Source organism: Macaca thibetana, chromosome 7 (assembly GCF_024542745.1).
Source record: "Macaca thibetana thibetana isolate TM-01 chromosome 7, ASM2454274v1, whole genome shotgun sequence".
Classification (NCBI taxonomy): domain Eukaryota; kingdom Metazoa; phylum Chordata; class Mammalia; order Primates; family Cercopithecidae; genus Macaca; species Macaca thibetana.
The window spans coordinates 32060192-32077218 of NC_065584.1; the positions used below are offsets into that span (position 1 = coordinate 32060192).

General features: G+C 45.1%; 2 protein-coding genes across 2 annotated transcripts in view; both read left to right on the forward strand.

The window, feature by feature from the left end:
* Positions 1-17027, forward strand: part of ACYP1 (acylphosphatase 1) — an 820450-nt gene that overhangs the window by 299265 nt on the left and 504158 nt on the right. The window lies entirely within an intron of this gene.
* Positions 1-17027, forward strand: part of TMED10 (transmembrane p24 trafficking protein 10) — a 553877-nt gene that overhangs the window by 110740 nt on the left and 426110 nt on the right. The window lies entirely within an intron of this gene.

The following is a 17027-nucleotide window of genomic DNA, read 5'->3' on the forward strand; positions in this document are numbered from 1 at the left end:
TGTGATACATATATACCATGGAATACTATGCTGCCATAAAAAAGAACAAGATCATGTCCTTTGCAGCAACATGGATGGAGCTGGAGACCATTACCCTGAGCAAACTAACACAGAAATGGAAAAACAAATACTGCATGTTCTCACTTGTAAGTGGGAGCTCAGGACACAAAGACAAGACAGCAGACCACTGGAGCCTACTTGAGGGTGGAGGGCGGGAGGAGGGTGAAGACTGAAAAACTACCTATCAGGTACTAGGTACTACGTGTATTACCGTGGTGATGAAATGATCTGTACACCAAACCCCTGTGACATGTAATTTAACTATGTGACAAGCCTGTGCATGTACCCCTGAACCTAAGATAAAAGGAAAAAAGACAGGGCAAAAAGGAAATTAGAGGCTGCTGTTTAACATGTTACCGGGGAGCTAGTAGGCATTCAGTGATTGGGACTGTGCAGGTACAACGTAGTTCTCGTCCTAAAACAGGATGTAGTCAACATCCTGTTCACTGCTACCTGGAGCTTCACAGTAAAATACCTGCAGAGCTTGTGTTTGGAAACCAGGTCGATGCCCAAATCTGTGCAGATTTGCATTCCTGGTCACCCATCCAAACATCTCTTCAGAGCTATGCCCTGGGGTAGAGCGAGGAAGCTGGATGAGGCGCCAGCTTGAATCTAGAGGTCAATTCTGTGTATTCAAGCTTCTGCCCAAACAAGTGATGGTTGCCTGCCAGGGGTAGATCTCACATGGCTCTGGACTCTCTCAAGCTGGGAAGGGAGGATGCAGGAAGGAGGGGGAACGGAGGAGAGGGAGGAAAGTTGATCTCTGCAGTTCTCTGTCACTAGGTGGCAGCACCAACCCGGGACTGCTGTCCCGATGGTCCTGGCTGTAATCCTGGAATCTGGGGAGTTCCCCAGGTGCACTTGAGCTTGCTATATATAGCTCCAGCTTTGCAAGCAGCCAAAGAGAGGTTGAGTCCCATCTCCACGTTTAGCTGTGTGACCTTGGGCAAACCATTTAGCCTCTTCGGAGTCTTTCTTTATCTGTAAAATGGGGATAATAATCGTTCCTAAAATAATAGAGTGAACAGAAAATGAGATAATAAATGGCAGCCACTATCATCCCTGCTCCAGCAAGATGATCCCTCACTCTTTCATGTATCACCTTTATTTTGCACTTTTTTTTCTTTCAAGGTTGTCCCTAATGCTTATTTTAAATGAGCATGTAGGTGAACACTTTGGGGTGGGGGGAGTGAGGAGGCAGGAGGAATGGTCCATGGTGTGATCTTTTTTAGAACAGACCTAACTTTTTAATCTTCCTTCCCCTCCTTGCACCCATTCTCTTCTTCTTCATTTTCTTTCTTCTGTCTTGGGATTTTTATTTACAAATATATGTTAACCATCTGCTCTGTGCAAACCCCTGGCGAGGCAGAAACAGGTGGGGAAGAAGAGGGAGAGGCGAGCCGAGTTACAAGAACACGCTGGAGAGTCCCTCCCTCTAAGGCCCCCACAGTCCCGTAGGTGCTAAGCTGATAGCCAGATGGTGTGCATCAGTGCGGTTGAACAGGTTGCTGAAATATTAAAATATGTCCATCTGGCTGATTGATAGCCCCTGCCCCAGTGTCCCTCCGTGCAACAACGCAGCCCCATGCCTTCACCCTGCTCCAGCTCCCACCCCATTCTGACTGCCAGTGCCTGGATTTTGAATACTGCCCTTTAGCTGGCTGAGCTCTGCATAGAATAGACTGAAGAGGATGGGGTGTGAAGCCTGGAGGCTGAGTTGCAACTCCCAGTGATGGTTTTCAAATTAGAGCCTGGGGTTCCTGCCAGAAGCAGTAATGGGTAGTATCCAGGTCGGGCGATCCAGAGGCTTGTGTGGCTCTGGCTGCATGCCCAGTTTCTGGTGGAGCACAGGACATCCTCGAACCCTCTCAGAAAGCAGTCTACTCCTGTTCGCCCCTGAGAATTAGGATGCAGTGCCCTGCCCCCAGCCCCCTCTCTGGGAAACCCAGGTACAATGAGTCACCATTTTTGGTTTCACAATAGAAGCTTACTCTGGTTGACATCAGCAGTAAACCAATGTGTTGGAAGGATGTGTGTGGCTCATAGAATTCAAAAGAAGCCCAGAGAACAAGGCCCAGAACGAGGCAGGAGCCAGGACAATTCTCTACCACAGGAATTCTCTCTCTGGTCACGGCTTCACAGTTAGAGTAGAGGGGCTCCAAACATCTTCTGGGTCTTTTCTTTTCTCTGCTCTAAAGCCAGATTCCCAGGAGTCTGATTGGCCCAGTCTGGGTCGTATGGTTGTACCTCGGCCAGATAAGGCAGAGAAGGCACCTTGATTGACAGCTCTACACATGGAAAGGAAATGCAGATGCTTTGTCAGAAGAAGGAGTAATAGAGCCCGAGCGCAGTGGCTCACACCTGTAATCCCAGCAATTTGAGAGGCCTAGGCAGGTGGATCTCTTGAGGTCAGGAGTTCAAGACCAGCCTGGCCAACATGGTGAAACCCCGTCTCTACTAAAAATATAAAAATTAGCCAGGCGTGGTGGCACGTGCCTGTAATCCCAGCTACTCAGGAGGCTGAGGCAGAAGAATCACTTGAACCCGGTAGGTGGAGGTTTCAGTGAGCCGAGATTTCTCCACTGCATTCTAGCCTGGGTGACAGAGCGAGACTCTATCTCAAAGAAGAAGGAGGAAGAGGAGGAGGAAGAGGAGGAGGAGGAGGAGAAGGAGAAGAAATGGATTCTGGGTGGCAAAAAAAAAGTGTCTGTGGGTCACTCTAATCAGGTGCATCTAAGCTCTAGGTCACAATTCAGTGGCATTTTGCCTTCAGCCCCAGACCCAAACAGAACTAGATCCCCATTCTAGTAGTGCAGTGACCTTCCCGAGGCCACCAGATCATCCCAGTCAGTCCTCCTTCCTGGGCAATAAGGGCTTTTATGGCCTTGTTCCCCCACCCCCTGGAGATAAACAATGAGACACAAACCTTTGAGGGAGCCACAGGTAACTTTAGTCACAGTCCAGACTCAAAATTCTCAACCTGAAGTAGACAAGGCTTGAGAATATATGAATGAATGAATTCTTTATATTTATGATTAATTAATTCATTCATCAAACCTGTAAAGATTACATATTTGCTCTGCTGGGCACCAGGAATATAGCAGTAAACAAGACACAGACAGTCTCTGCCCTCACTCATGGGTTAGTGAATGGCCTATCTGGACAGCCATTTAACTGTCCACCATGAGTCACCACTGGGGGTTTTGGGCATGATGTAAGCAGACATCTCGTCTCTGTCATCTTCTCTCAATGATTGCTGTGGTTTAAATGTCTCCTCCAAAACTCATGCTGAAATTTAACTGCCATTGTAACAGAGTTGAGAAGCAGAGCCTTTAAGAAGTGATACAGTCATGAGGACAGAGCCCTCACAGATTAATGGGTCCCTAGATTAATGTCATTATCACAGAAGTGAGTTTGTTATCTTAGGAGTGGGTTTCCAATAAAAAAGATGAGTTTGGCTCACTTCTCTCTCTGTCTCTATGTGCTTGCTTCCACCTTCCACCCTTCTGCCATGGAATAACACTTACCAGATGCTGGGGCCATGCTCTTGGATTTCTCAGCCTCCAGAACTATGAGAAATAAATTTTTTATCCTTATAAATTACCCAAGCTGGGCATGGTGATTCATGCCTGTAATTCCAGCAACTCAGGAGGCTGAGGCAGGAGGATCACTTGAGGTTAGGAGTTCAACACTAGCCTGGGCAATGTAGTGAAACTTCATCTCTAAAAAAATTTTTAAAAAATATTTTTAAATATATATATAGATATATATGTAGAGAGAGATATATATACACACACATATATATGTAGAGACAGATATACACACACATATGTATGTAGAGAGGGAGAGAGATATATATATACTCATATACATATATACTCATATACATATATACTCAGTACATGTACTGAGTATGTATACATATATACATACACATATACATATATACTCAGTAATGAGTATACTCATATATGAGTGTATATATGATTATATGAGTATATATGTATATATGAGCATATATGCGTATATGAGCATATATGAGTATATATGTGTATATGAGTATATATGCATATATACGTACATATGAGTATATATACATACATGAGTATATATGTACATATGAGTATATATACATACATGAGTATATATGTACATATGAGTATATATACATGCATGAGTATATATGTACATATGAGTATATATACATGCATGAGTATATATGTACATATGAGTATATATACATATATGAGTATATATGTACATATGAGTATATATACATATATGAGTGTATATATATTCTTATACTTATATGCTCATATATAGATATATATACATATATGTGTATGCATACATATATATACTCATATACATATATACTCAGTACATAGTACATGAGTGCATATATATACTCATATACATATATGAGTAAATATGTATGCTCATATACATATATATGAGTATATATGTATGCTCATATACATATATGTATATTCCCTTCTGTCTCTAAGTATGTATATATTTCCCAGTGTCAGGTATTGTTATAGCAGCAGGAAATGAACTGAGACAGAAAATTGGTACTGAGAGCTGGGGCAGTATTTACAACAAATACCTGAAAGCGGCTTTGAGTAGAGACTGGAAGAGTTGGGAGGAGCAGACTAGAAAAAGGCCTGCCATGGACCAGAAAAACTCATAATGCCATGAAAGAGGCATTAAGGATACTTTCTGTTGAGGACTCAGAAGAAGACGCCAGAACTACGGAAAGTTAGAATCTTCTTACAGATTACTTAAGTGCTCGTGACTAGATTGTTTGTGGAAATCTGGACTCTAAAGGCCATTCTGATGAGGTCTCAGATGGAAATGAGAAACAAGGTATTGGAAACTGGAGTAAAGGCCATCCTTGTTATAAAATAGCAAAGACTGTGGCAGAATTGTGTCCAAGCCTGAGGGCTTTGTGGAATGTAGAACTTAAAAGCAATGAACCAGGATATCTGGTAGAAGAGATATTTAAGCAGCAAAATATTTAGGCTGCTGCATGGCTACTGTTAACAGCATATAGTGACATGGGAGATGAATGAATGACTTAAAGTTGCAATTTAGAATTAAAAGGGAAACAAAGCATAAAGATTTGGAAAATTTGCAGTTTGGCCATGTAAAGAGTGAGAAAATGTGTTCAGGAGAATACTAAGGGTGTGGCCAAGCCACTGTTTGCTAAGGATATTAATTATGGGTAGAAAAGAGCCAGGAGCTATTCATCAAAACAATGAAAGAGCAACCCCAAAGACATTTTAGAGATATCTCTTCAAGGCTGCCTCCATATCACAGGCCCAGAACTCTAAGAGGACAGAATGGTTTAGACGGATGGGTCTGAGGTTCCCTCCAGAGGCTCACTGCCCAGAGCCACCTCAGGTCTCTGCTCCTTGAATTTCAGCATAGTGCCCCTCAGCCCTTCCCGCTGTGGCTCAAGCAGCCTGGGTGCTCCAGAAAGAATAGGTGGTAAGCCTTGATGGCAAACATTTGGTGTTAAGTCTGCAAGGATGCAAAATGCAAGAGCATGACTTCCTCTGCTTAGATTTCAAGGGATGTCATGGATCACCTGGAAGCTCAAGTAGAAATCTGCTTCAGGGGCACAGTCACCTCAGAGAGTGCCCACTAGGGCAATGCCAAGTGAAAATGTGGGGTTGGAGCCACTTCAGTTTGAACGTGTCCTCCAAAACTCATATTGAAATTTAATTGCCATTGTAACAGTGTTGAGAGGCAGGACCTTTAAGAGGTGATTAGCTCATGAGGGTTCCACTCTCATGAATAGATTAACGCCAGTATCACAGGAATGAGTTGGTTGTTGCAGAAGTGGGTTCTTGATAAAAAGGTTGAGTCTCGTCTACTTCCCTCTCTGTCTCATGTGCTCACTTCTGCCTTCCATCCTTCTGCCATGGGATGACCCTGGCCAGATACTGGTGCCATGCTCTTGGACTGTCCAGCCTCCAGAGTTGTGATAAATACATTTCCTTTCTTTATAAATTACTCAGTCTGTGGTATTCAGTTATAGCAGCACATAGGTTGTGTTCGTGTTTGTAGGGTGTGGAGGCATGAACCACCAGCAAGGCAGGCCAACCAGCTTACATTACCATGGAAGCAGGACTTGGAGTAATAGAAAATAGGCTCATGAGGGTTGACCAAGGCAAATCTATTTCTACAGGGCCTTGTGCAGGATTCCGGCTTGCTTTTATTTTGATCCTGGTCTTTCCCTCTGTCTAATAGGTGACAGCTAGACACAGACTAAAAGTTAGATAACATTGTGACTGAGGAGACACAGTTCACTGCCCTAACCTCCTCCAGCCCCGCCTGGGACTCTATCCCCAATCTCTACCATCTTCACAAGAATACATCCCTTCCCTTGATTCCTGTTCTTAAAATATCTGATCAATTCCTACTTTTTATATGTTGACCAAATATTTATTTTGTCACTTGTATTCCATTGTCAGAATAATAATTGGCTTGGATTTTACATTTCTAGAAGGTAGGCACTGTGTTCCATCCATCCATCCATTTATTCAGTCAGCCAATGAATATTTATTGAATCTCTACTCTTTGGTAGGCTCTTAGCTACTGTGCAAGGGGCTGAGAATCAAAGGTGAGCAAAACAGAGGCAATCCCTGACATTATAGAACGGATGGTCCAGTCACAGAGACAAATGTTAACCAAATAACCACATAGATAAATGTAAATTTTCAGTCTGTGTTAATGGGTATAAAGGAAGGGCATGTGGTGCTATGAAACTATTTGAAATTGGGGTTCTGATCTGGCCTGGGAATCAAGCAAAATTTCTCCAAGCTGATATTTGAAGAAAAGGTAGGAATGAATAGAAGGGTAAGAGCATTTTGGTTAGGGCTGAACAGAATGAGCAAGGCTCTTGGACTGTAGGGAGCACACGGAGATTTGGGAAAGGGACAGATACCAGTGCAAAGGAAAAGAGGGTGATATGAAGTAAGCTGGAGGGCAGAGGGTGCAAGGTCTCCAGTGCCCCCACTAAGGATTGAGTCTTCATCATATAATCACCCTGAGTAACTCATAAACCCCAATCACACTGTGCACCAGTAGTCAATGGATAACATTTTATGTGAATAATGCTGACTTCACTTAGAGAAGATGTGCTAATAGAGGTTGGGGTGGAGAGGATTGACGTGGTGCTAATGTGACTCACAATCTAATTTCACTGCTCCCATGGCCCAGATATGAAGAGCTGATCTCTAGGAATGGGTACCTATGTGTATGGCTGCAAGTTGCGAGATGATTGGCAAAGTTTAGTATCAGTATCTTCACATGCCACAAGATAGAGAAATAAGATAAGATGCTTTTGGCTGGGTGACTCACACCTGTAATCCCAGCACTTTGCGAGGCTGAGGCAGGCGGATCATTTGAGTCCAGGAGTTCAAGACCAGACTGAGCAACATGGTGAAACCCTGTCTCTATTTTAAACACACACACACACACACACACACACACACACACACACACAAAATTAGCCGGGCATGGTGGCACTCACTGATAGTCCCAGCTACCAGGAGGTTGAGGTGGAAGGATTGCTTGAGCCCAGGAGGTTGAGGCTGCAGTGAGCCACGCACTCTAGCTTGGGTGACAGAACAAGACCATGTCTCAAAAAAAAAAAAAAAAAAAAAAAAGGATGCTCTTAACTTTCCACACATGGATGCTGGTATAGCTTGGATGTTTGCCCTACCAAACCTCATGTTGAAGTTTGATCCCAAAGTCAGAGGTGGGGTGCTAATGGGAGGAGTTTGGGTCATGGGGTAGACCCCTCATGAATAGATTAATGTTCTCCCTGGGGTGGGGGTTGAGTGAGTTCTCACTCTATTAGTTCCCACAAGAGCTGGTTGTTAAAAAGATCCCAGCCCCTCCCATCTTGCTCTTTCTTGCTTCCTCTCGCACTGTGTGATCTCTGTACACACATGCTCCCCTTCACCTCCACCACAAGTGGAAGCACCCTGAGGCCCTCACCAGATGCCCAATCTTTTCCAGCCAGCAGAACCGTAGAGCCAAATAAACCTTTTTTATGTATAAATTGCCCAATCTCAGGTATTTTTTTTGTAACAACCCAAATGGATTGAAACAGATGCTTTACTGAGAAAATGAAAAGATGAAATTTCATGAATGCTTGTAGGCCTCCAAACTTCAGTATCTATACTCTATATTTGCCAAGCTTTATTAATTTAAATATATATTTTCTTAAGCAAAAGAAGAGTACAGCTAATCTTGGATTTGGATAACGCAGAGGTCTTATTTATCTCTGTGATATAACACCTTGTTACAGTCTTTTTTTTTTTTTTCAATAATGTCGGGCACTTTAGTCCTCAGAGGCAGGCCTTAGAAAACAAAATTTATCTCTTTGACTTTTCCCTTCTTTCCCTAGTGCAAAGCAGAACTCTAATCTTCCTCCACTTTTCTGATTGTGGTCATAAGACCCTCATTTCAGAAGCAGTCCTGCTGCATATCCTGAAGGAAGGAATGCTACACAGAGAGGCCAAAAAGAATCTGCACAGACAGGTCTTGCTGGGTTTCTCCACTTAGCCTGTTAGTATTACATCATGTGATGTAATACTAGATCATGTAATTGGATCCTTTTTGTCCAATCGCATTTCTACATGATTGTCAATCATGGCTTTCCAATGAAGTCTCTGTAAAAGTCTCAAGAGGACACGGTTTGGGGAGTTTCTGAATAGCTGAACACATGAAGATTCCTGGAGGATGACACACCCAAGGAGGGCATGGAAGCTCTGCACCCCTCCCCCATACCTCACCCTATGCATCTCATCTGTATCTTTTGCAATATCGTTTATAAGCCAGTACATGTAAGTGTTTCTCTGAGTTCTTTGAGCCACTCCAGCACATTTATCCAATCCAAAGAGAGGGTCGTGGGAATCTAACTTGAAGCCAGTGGCCAGAAGTTCTGGATGCCTGGACTTGTGACTGGCATCTGAAGTTGGTTGGAGTCTTATGGGATTGAGCCCTCAACTGGTGGGAGCTGATGTTATCTCCAGGCAGACGGTGTCAGAACTGAATTGGAGGATACTCGGCTGGTGTCTGCTGCAGAACTGATTGCTTGCTTAGTGTATGGGGAAAACTCTCCACATTTGGTTACAGAGGTCATATGTGTTGATTGTAAGGTGGTGTGAGAGCAGAGGAAAAACACAGTCTGAACTTTTGCCTCCAAACTCTTTCTCTCCTATATTCCTTACTTTCCATGCACATTAAAAAGCAACAATGCAAAGCACTATTCTTAATAGCTAAGATATGGAATCAACCCAAGCATCCACCAGCAGATGAGCAGATAAAATGTGGTGCATATACGCAATGCGATATTATTTAGCCATAAAAAAGAATGAAATCCTGTCCTTTGCAGCAACATAGATGAGCCTGGAGGACATTATGTTAAGTGAAATAAGCCAGACACAGAAAGGTAAACACCACATGTTCTCACTCGTATGCAGAAGCTGAAGAAGTTGATCTCATAGAAGTAGAGTGTGGAATAGTGGTTACTAGAGGCTGGAAAGGCAGGGTAGAGAGGAGGGCGAAGTAATGAGAGGATGGTTAAAGAACACCAAATTACAGCTAAATGAGAGGAATAAGTCCTAGTGTCTTAGCACTGACGGGTGACTACAGTTAACAATAACTTATTGTATTTTTTCAAATAGCTAGAAGAGTGGATTTTGGGGCCGGGCGCGGTGGCTCAAGCCTGTAATCCTGAGACGGGCGGATCACGAGGTCAGCAGATCGAGACCATCCTGGCTAACACGGTGAAACCCCGTCTCTACTAAAAAATACAAAAAACTAGCCGGGCGAGGTGGCGGGCGCCTGTAGTCCCAGCTACTCGGGAGGCTGAGGCAGGAGAATGGCGTAAACCCAGGAGGCGGAGCTTGCAGTGAGCTGAGATCCGGCCACTGCACTCCAGCCTGGGCGACAGAGCGAGACTCCGTCTCAAAAAAAAAAAAAAAAAGAGTGGATTTTGGATGTTCCCAACACAAAGCAATGATAAAGTTTTAAGATGATGGATATGCTAATTACCCTGATTTGATCTTTACACATTTTATATATGGAAATAATGCTCTGTACCCCATGTATATGTACCATTATGCGTCAGTTTTTAAAAAGCACCAATGTGGGAAACAAGCAAATATTTACATACTGTTTATATTGACTAGAGTGGTGTTTGTTAAACTACTACAGTTTTTAGCATATTTAAAAAAAAATCAATTCACCTCTTTGTGGAACTAAATTTATTTGTAAAAGAATATGTTTATCATTATAATAAACAGAAAATCATTAAACTTATTAAAACAAAGATGAGCCAACTAAGGTAAAATCAGTTTTCTCTAAGTCTCATCTAAAGTCATCTTACATTCCAGCTGGATTTTGAAAAATGTGTAGGATTTCAAGAAACTAATGTGGCATAATAAAGTCATACTTCTCATGCTACTTATATTAAGATCACTAGGAAGGCTGATTAAAATTGAAGAGTCGGCTGGGTGTGGTGGCTCACGCCTGTAATCCCAGCATTTTGGGAGGCCGAGGCGGCTGGATCACCTGAGTTCAGGAGTTCAAGACCAACCTGGCCAACATGGTGAAACCCTATCTCTACTAAAAATACAAAAATTAGTGGGGTATGGTGGTGGGCGCCTGTAGTCCCAGCTACTCAGGAGGCTGAGGCAGGAGAATTACTTGAACCCAGGAGGTGGAGATTGCAGTAAGCCGAGAGCCGAGATTGCATCACTGCACTCCAGCCTGGGTGACAAGAGCAAGACTCCATCTCAAACAAAAAAAAAAAAAAGAAGAAGAGTCATGGTCCCCACCTGAAAAGATGAGAGGGAGATTCTAGGCAGAGGAAATGATGCATGAGCAAAGGCTTAGAGAAAGGAAAGTGCAAGATACCGTGAAGGACGTGGCTTTTTCAGCCTGGTCAATACACAGGGTTTGTTTCTGAGAGAGGGATGGACAAGCATGTCAGGGTAGGTTGGTGGGCTGATGGGCTGGTGCCCTAGAAGCACCAGGGCCAGCTGCAGGGGTGCTCCACTTCCGGACTACTGATGTTTTGGGCTGGATTATTCTTTGTGGGGGATGCCCTGTGCATTGCAGCATGCTTAGCAACAGCATTTCTGGCCTCTTCCCACTAGCTGTCACTAGCACCTCTCTCCCAAGCTGTAACAACTAAAAACATCTCCAGACGTTGTCAAATATCTTGGGGAATGGGGAGGATCACCCCCAGTTAGGAACCATGAGCTAGGGGAATTGTTTAAATTCCTTATTTGGTTGTTTATCCCACCGGCTCCTGCATTAGACAGAATTGAGTTAAGCTGCACTTAGAAAACCCAACTCATGGTGATGAACCAAATAAACCCTTTTCCACTTTCACTTAGAGGAAGTCTAGAGGCGGGCCAGTCAGAGCTCTATCGTCTTCACACATCTGCAGGATTACCAGGGATCCAGAATCTCTTCCTCCTTTGTGTACGAGGTTGTTTCACCTCTAACATCACATCTGCCTTGCAGACAGAAAGGAGGAGAAAGGTATGTGCCAACTGAGACAGCCACACCTTTTAAAGAGTTTTCCATAGAAATCTTACCTAGCAAATTCTTGCATATCTCTTTGGCCAGAACTGTGCCATATGGCCATCCCAAACATCAAAGGAATCTGGGAAATGCAATCGTTTCTCTAGGCACATTGCCATCTTAGACAAAACAAGAGTTCTGTAGTAAGGAAAAAGGGAAGAATAGCTTTGGGAGGGCAATTATCAGTCTCAGCTACCCCTCCCAGCCTTGGTTTCTAGGTGCAATGACAAACTCAGCAATCTGTGTACAGGAATCTTCCAGAGGAAGCCAAAGAAACCTCCTGGATAGCAAAGGTGTTTGTGCAAATTTTCCTATTGAAGTCCTCTAAAAGGGGGCTCTTCATCTCTACCTACCAGTTGATTGTTCAAACCAGGGTCAGGTTTTAATTTTATCTTCTTGGAAGTGATTAAATTAAATCACATATCGGGTGGTTAAAAAACAAGATTTTTGAAGACCAGCCTAACCAATATGGTGAAACTCCATCTCTACATTAAAAAAAAAAAAAAAAAATTATCTGGACATGGTGGCACATGCCTATAATCCCAGCAACTCAGGAGGCCGAGACAGGAGAATTGCTTGAATCCGGGAGGCAGAGGTTGCAGTGAGCCGAGATCGCACCACTGCACTCCAGCTTGGGCAACAGAGCAGGACTCAGTCAAAAAAAAAAAAAAAAAAAAAAAAAAAAAAAAACCCACAAACCCACAAGAGTTTTAGAAGGACTACATCTCTCTTTCCCTCCTATCCCCATCTCCCACACTCCTCTGGTACCTACACGAGGCAGTCACATGTCATTCTCATGGCAAGAATTCCATTAAGTGTCTCCTCTGCACACTTGCTACAAAGCCTAAAATGCTACCACAAAAACTCTTTCCTTTGGGTCAAGTGTTACTTCCCCTAGGCGTCTCTCTTTTTTGTTTTAGAGACAGACAGCGTTTTGTGTTTCGCTTTGTCATCCAGGTTGGAGTGCAGTGATGGAATCATAGCTCACTACAGCCTTGAGCTCCAAGGTGTCTCTTAAAATGCCAGTCCCCTCCGACAGAAACAAAAGAGTATTAAATCTTTACTATGTTGGTGTTGATCTTAGTTCACTAGCCCTTTTTCCCCCTTGGAATTCCCAAGCAGCTTTGGGGCTTTGAACCCGTGGGGAAGAAGGAAGAGAAATAGAGATAGCCTATCTGTCCCCAAGAGAAGTGGGGCATCCAGTGGTCTCACCTCCTTTCCCGTAAAGCCACAACTGTAACATCGGCTGGAGGTATTAATAAACTGCTGGTAAGTTTTGGTCCAGCAGACGGCAACTTCGTGACCTTTGAGTTGACTTTGCCTCCCTTTCTCTCCCCACCCACACTTCTCATCCTGAGGACTGAAGATCTGGCTTTCTCGTAATTCGCTCTGACACTCACTCAGGGAATGACACTGCTAGTAAGAGATAAACGCAGAGGATGGCAGGTGGGGAAGCTAACATTCTCCAGGAACCCTCATTTCAATGTGACAGATGTTGACAATGCTGTCTTGTGTCCATTTCTTGCTACACAGGGCCTTCCTGTAGCCTGGGCTTTTCCAGGAGACATTGCTGACCTAGATCAGAGTTGCAAATGGGCAGGTCTCTGCAGTGCCACCCTCAGACCTGGACAAAAGAGGTCTCTGCTCTGAACTCCCCACAATACAGGGACCAGCACTGGCATTCCTCCTTTTGATGGGGCAAAAAGTCCTTAGAACTAAGGAGACACCTATCTAGAACCCTGTGCCCCCCTTTAGACTGTGCTCCACATTTCAAGGTCACCAGAATCTCCCGAGTAACTGGCCCTGGGCTGGCTTCCAGGAGCTGAAGACTCTTTCCTGGATACTTCTTCCCAAGTGTGGACCAGACCACTGGTATGTGCATCTCTGTACTCAAGGGATGGGTCCTGTGGGAGTGAATGTGGACGGAATCTGGTCTTCTAGGCTGGTATGTCTGCCGGCACGAACTGGAGGCTGCTGTAGTACAGGAAGAACCAGGGGAGGGCAAGAAAGCAGCAAGCTGCAGTCTGGTTGCTGCTTCTTTCTCACTACCTTGTATTCATATAAAATTTTGAAGTGTCTAAGAATTCTGAGTTAAAACCTGGCCTTTTAGGTTGTGATGAAAGTATCCTTGTCAAGGAAGAATAAGAGAATGTGTTTTGTTAACAACTCGTAAGCTTGATTTATAACGTTTAAGTATTTGTATTTAGACACATGGGCTGGATGTGGGGGCTCATGCCTGTAATCCCAACATTTTGGGAGGCTGAAATGGGAGGATGACTTGAGGCCAAGAGTTCAAGATCAGTCTGGGCAATATAATGAGACCCTATGGCTCAAAAAAAAAAAAAAAAAAAAAAAAAAAAAAACAAACAAAAAAAATAGGCAGAGAGGCATGAAGAAAGGGAAAGGAAGAAAAAAATAATTGAGAGGTTTCATGTAGAAATTCTGATTTTGGCTTTTCTTGACAAACTGGAAGATATGGCAACCCTAGGCCTAAATTCTCGCATGGCAGCATGAGAGAGAACTGCACACTCACTCCTTAGTTTGCCACATTCTCCACCACTCCCAACTGCCCTACATCCAGTGGATTCCATGCTTTCACAGTGCCTGCCTGTGTAGAAGGCATTTGAGTATGGGTCAACTGGCCCACCAGCCTGAGGGAGCCATCCCTGTCATGAGTAGAAGGCTGGGACACAGCCTGGTTGGTGAAACATCCAAGGTTAAAGCTACAGATGTTCAAATTTGTATTCATGGCTGCCTCTCCAATTTCCCTGAATGGACATGAAGTCAGCCTTGGCACTAGCCCCAGGTTCAACTGTCTGCTACCTCTACCAGGCTGACTAGAAAGGAGAAGTGGAACTGCCTGGGGTCAGTAGAAAGTAGAGAATGAAAGGGGAAGAGAAGTCCTTGCTGAGAGATGGGAACCATGCACGTGAACTCTGCTTTTCTAGTTCTGGCACTGAATGTAATTCAGAAGATGCCGGCACAGGTCATGTGCCTTCTGTGGGGGTTTCTGGGGGAAAATCACAGTGCTAGAGCATGGGTGGAAAGAAAACTCTCTGATCAGAAGAAAGCCTGCCCACGAGAGGCCAGGCCCTGGCAGAGATAGTGGCAAAGAAAGCTGGACTCAAAATTCTGTGTCTTTAGATGGCGAAAGAAGGCCGGGCGCAATGGCTCATGCCTGTAATCCCAACACCTTGGGAAGCTGAGGTGGGAGGATGGCTTGAGTCTGGGTAGTCAAGGCTGCAGTGAGCCATGATTGAATCACTGCACTCCAGCCTAGGCGACAGAGTGAGACCGTGCCTCAAAAAATAATAATAATTATTATTATTATTTTTATGAAAGAAAAATGAATCCTATTTAGCGACTGCAATGTCTGAAGTGAAGATTGACTTCTTTGCTCCTCTCGTTAACAGAGGGGTGGGAAAGAGCTAGACAGAGCATTAGCTACCAAAACCTGATTTCTGAAGGAAATTGAGAAAGCTCCTCCTCATGACACATCTGCCCAGTCCACATGGAGGCTCTGCACTGAAAGGGGAGCCCGTCTTGCCATGTTTTGTTGGGAGACCAAAGGTTACAATGCAAGATTCTGCACTGGGAGAAATGCCAGCACTCAGGGAAGGTCTTCTGGCCTGTCTTCCCAGGCTCTGCATTATGGCGCTCAGCCCAGTGTCCATACCCTAGGCATCCATGGGCACCGGTTTCCCTGGTAAGAGCCCCAAAGATTGCAATGTGCCATCAGAGGCTGTTGGGTTGGGCTCCTCCCGAAGGCTTCGACTCCACCACCTGCTGGGATGCAGCTCTTCCAAACTTCTATGGCGTTTAATAATCACAATAGCCCAACGCTGGCATCATCTGAGAGGGGCAGGAGGGACATGCACAGGGGAGGTCTAGAGTTCAAACTTGGCCTCAAACCGGCCAGAGTGGTTGGCCAGTGGGTTCAGGGGGCACTGACACAGGGAAGCAGGCCTTCTCCTCCCTTCTCCTGTCACCCCATGAGGGCTGCCACTGGGCAGGCAGCAGGCAGAGGCTGTCCCTCTAAAGGACAAATGGATGAGACTGAGGGTGGCTACTGAAGGGGCTCAATCAGGTGGGTGCCTGGCACAGTGATCTCTGTTGCTTTTGTCTCCAGCTGGCTCAGCAGGGGCTGTGTGTGGCCAGGTACTGCTGCAGCCATTGCTCATGGGCAGTGGTGTGGGTAAGGCTGTGTCAGGCAGGTCAGCGGGCACTTGGCCTGGGGATCTCTGAAGAGCAGGTGGGTGGAGCATGCTGGTTTCAGGCTCTGCCAAACTGAAGATGACCCTGTGTTCCCTGAGCCATGTGTTGCCCTCAAAGCGCTCAAATGGCAGCCTGAGGAGCCCTGCAGGGACAGGACAAGTCCTGTGCTTTGTGTCACCGCCTTCTAAGGGAGGTGGAGTCTTTAGCAGGACACGTAGACTACTCTCAGAGAAGTCCCTGTGGACCCAAGCTGCATGTTGCCCCTTGAAAGCATTAGGAAGGCATCACCTTTCATGTGAAGGGCAGCCCAGCACAGGGCCTGGTTGCAGTACCCAGAGACTTAGCTGTCTGGGCAGAGCCAGCTGGCTGGGTGAGTGGAGTCATGAGCGGGAGATGAGAAGGTCAACCTGACTTACCACTTCACCAGGCAAGGCCATCCTGCACTGGGCCTTCTCCCGGACTAGGGGACAACCCGCTCATGGGCTAGAAAGCAGTGAAGAATGGAAGGCAGGAAGTCACAGTGAGGGGAGCACGGAAGGACAATCCAGAAGACACCTAGGCCAGGCACGGTGGCTCATGCCTATAATCCCAGCACTTTGGAGGCCCAGGCAGGTGGATCACTTCAGGTCAAGAGTTTGAGACCAGCCTGGCCAACATGGTGAAACCTTGTCTTTACTAAAAATACAAAATTAGCTGGGCGCCATGGTGCGTGCCTGTAGTCTCAGCTGCTAGGGAAGCTGAAGCAAGACGGTCTCTTGAACCTGGGAGTCGGAGGTTGCAGTGAGCGGAGATCATGCCACTGCACTGCAGCCTGAGCCAAGAGCTGAGAAATTCTGTCAAGAAGAAGAATGAGGAGGAGGAGGAGGAGAAGGAGAAGAGAAGAGGAGGAAGAGGAGGAAGAGAAGGAAGAGGAAGAAGAAGAAGAAGAAGAAGAAGAAGAAGAAGAAGAAGAAGAAGAAGAAGAAGAAGAAGAAGAGGAGGAGGAGGAGGAGGAGGAGGAGGAGGAGGAGGAGGAGAGAAGGAGAAGAAGAAGAAGAAGGAGACATTTAGAGGATGGAATTGAAAGCTTCCCAAGTACTTCAACAAACCATGGAAAAGAGGAGCTATTAGTGGAGTCCCTAGAGCTCTTTGAGGGT